Below are 2,109 nucleotides of genomic sequence, written 5' to 3' on the forward strand. Positions count from 1 at the left end.
CACATCAACAAACGGATCGTCCTCGTTTGCTGTATTTGTAGCTTGGCCATTCAAAGGAAGTTGCACTGAATCACAGTTAGGAGGTACATTTTCTGTATTAGCTTCGTCTGTAGAACAAAAATAAGTTGCTAAAAGTTAAGTACCGTCCTTATGTGATAATGGGCCCATTGTCACCATTGTGACAATGTGATAATGGACCCATTGTCACCAATAATTATAGTACTTACCGATAATTACAATTGCATCACCGGAAAACGACAGTACAGGCTCTGTCGGCTCAGCTGAAGTGAAGTTACAGGTAATTAAAGTGTATTGCTCTAAACGTCTTGTGAACATAAGTCCTTCGGATTTATCTTTAATGCTTTTCCAGAAGTTGAATAAAGCCAGTTCCTCATATGGACCGTACCAGAAATCCTTGTCACGATTTTCAGCAAATACCTGGAGTTGAGTTTGATTTAGGCCCATTTCAACGTATTCAAGTTGTCGTACATAATCAATTACAGGTTCCTCAGTAACAGATGTATCAGTGCTGCGTTGTGAATCATCGGTGTTTGCTGGCAGGGTACTAAAGTCGATGGCATCAACATTCCACGGAAAGAGACCAGAAAGTTGGAAAGCTTTTTTGAGACACTCCTTAGAATTTGTAAAATTTTGAAGTGCCGTATGCAGTAGACTTCCAAAATTAGCCTTGTTCACACGTGCACTGCTGTTTCCCAACAAACGTTGTCGGAGCACCTTGCTCCAAATTTGCTTGAACGGGCCGAAAATTTTCTGTCCAGTGGCTGCAAAATTCGTGTTGCGTTCGGGTACAAAGAGATCAGAATCAATCCTTGTTGTGCGCAGAACTCAACCAACTCGACGCTTACATGGCTCTTGTGCCCATCGACGATCAGAACCGGAAATTCAGTTCCTTTATCCTTCAACCATGCATACAAGTCATTGACAATGTATTCGTAAAAGGTTTTCGAAGTTTGCCATCCCTCGTCGGAGACTCCAACTGACCAACCTTTGGGTATGTTCTCAACCATTTCCTTACTTATTCGTTTTCCCGGATACAGGATCATTGGAGGATTGTAATTTCTCTACCTCTGCGAACCAATTACGCAACTGAGGTTCAGTAACCTTTGCTGCAGCTTTCGACAGGTTGTTGACCAGCTTTTTTTTAATATCCGGATGTCGTGCCAAAAAACGACTGCTCCAGTTCTTGCCTGAAATTTAGTACAAAAAAAAAGAATCATTAATAATTATTCAGTTGATTAAATTTAGAAATTTTTACTTGGGAAAGTCTCTGGAATGGAACGGTGTTTCCTTATTTTGTCCGCGTAATCTTTAACCGTATGCTTCAGATCAACTTCACAGACAGGAAATCCAGCCTTCGCCATGTAAATCACCCAGTTTTTAATACGGGTTTCTTCCTCCGGCAGCAAGGTGGGGTCGGGACCAGGTAGCAGTTTCCTTTTCTCGTTTTTTACTCGTCGGAAAAGCGTCGTGAAGGGACGTTGTATTTCTTCGATGTAGCTCTGATGTTGCTGGTCCTCCTGGCTTCGCAAATTGCATCGGAAAGAGTCTGCGCGTCGTATTGCTTCCGGATCTTGACGATACGTCCCATTGTTCTGGTATGATACGAAAGAGTTGGTCCACATTTTACTTCGGATTCCCAGTACGACCAAGTTACTTTGTTTGATTCATAATTGTGGATCTTGGCTATTTCACCCACAAATATGGATCAAATCAAATTCACTTTAAAAATATCTTTTTGTTCAAACAATTGGTGTTAGTACACCTGTTTTTGGTTTATATTACCTGTAGTTGATGATATGTCCAGATATTTTGAATAAGTTTCACAAATTGAAGCAGAAAATAACTTCTGATAGAAGAGCAGCACCTTTATCCAAGCTCAGCAAAATCAACAAAACAGTAAGCGCATCACTTCGCTTAACAAGTTTGACGTTTCGTGCAGCATTAACTCCAGTAATCATGAATAAAATTGATTATTACTGATGTGTAGATAGTACATTTACGCGGGGAAAATAATTCTGTTTATATTTTAACTAATTTCTCTTTAAAAAATGTTTTTTTATCAATGTTGATTCATAACTGTGGGTTATC

The 2,109-nt window shown here is 39.8% G+C and overlaps 1 pseudogene; it reads right to left on the reverse strand.

Annotated features, from left to right (window-relative positions):
- Nucleotides 1–1,032: 1,032 nt before the first annotated feature.
- LOC134202109 (uncharacterized) lies at nt 1,033–1,890 on the reverse strand (annotated as a pseudogene).
- Nucleotides 1,891–2,109: the final 219 nt, after the last annotated feature.

This window comes from Armigeres subalbatus, unplaced genomic scaffold, assembly GCF_024139115.2.
Source record: "Armigeres subalbatus isolate Guangzhou_Male unplaced genomic scaffold, GZ_Asu_2 Contig1009, whole genome shotgun sequence".
Lineage (NCBI taxonomy): Eukaryota > Metazoa > Arthropoda > Insecta > Diptera > Culicidae > Armigeres > Armigeres subalbatus.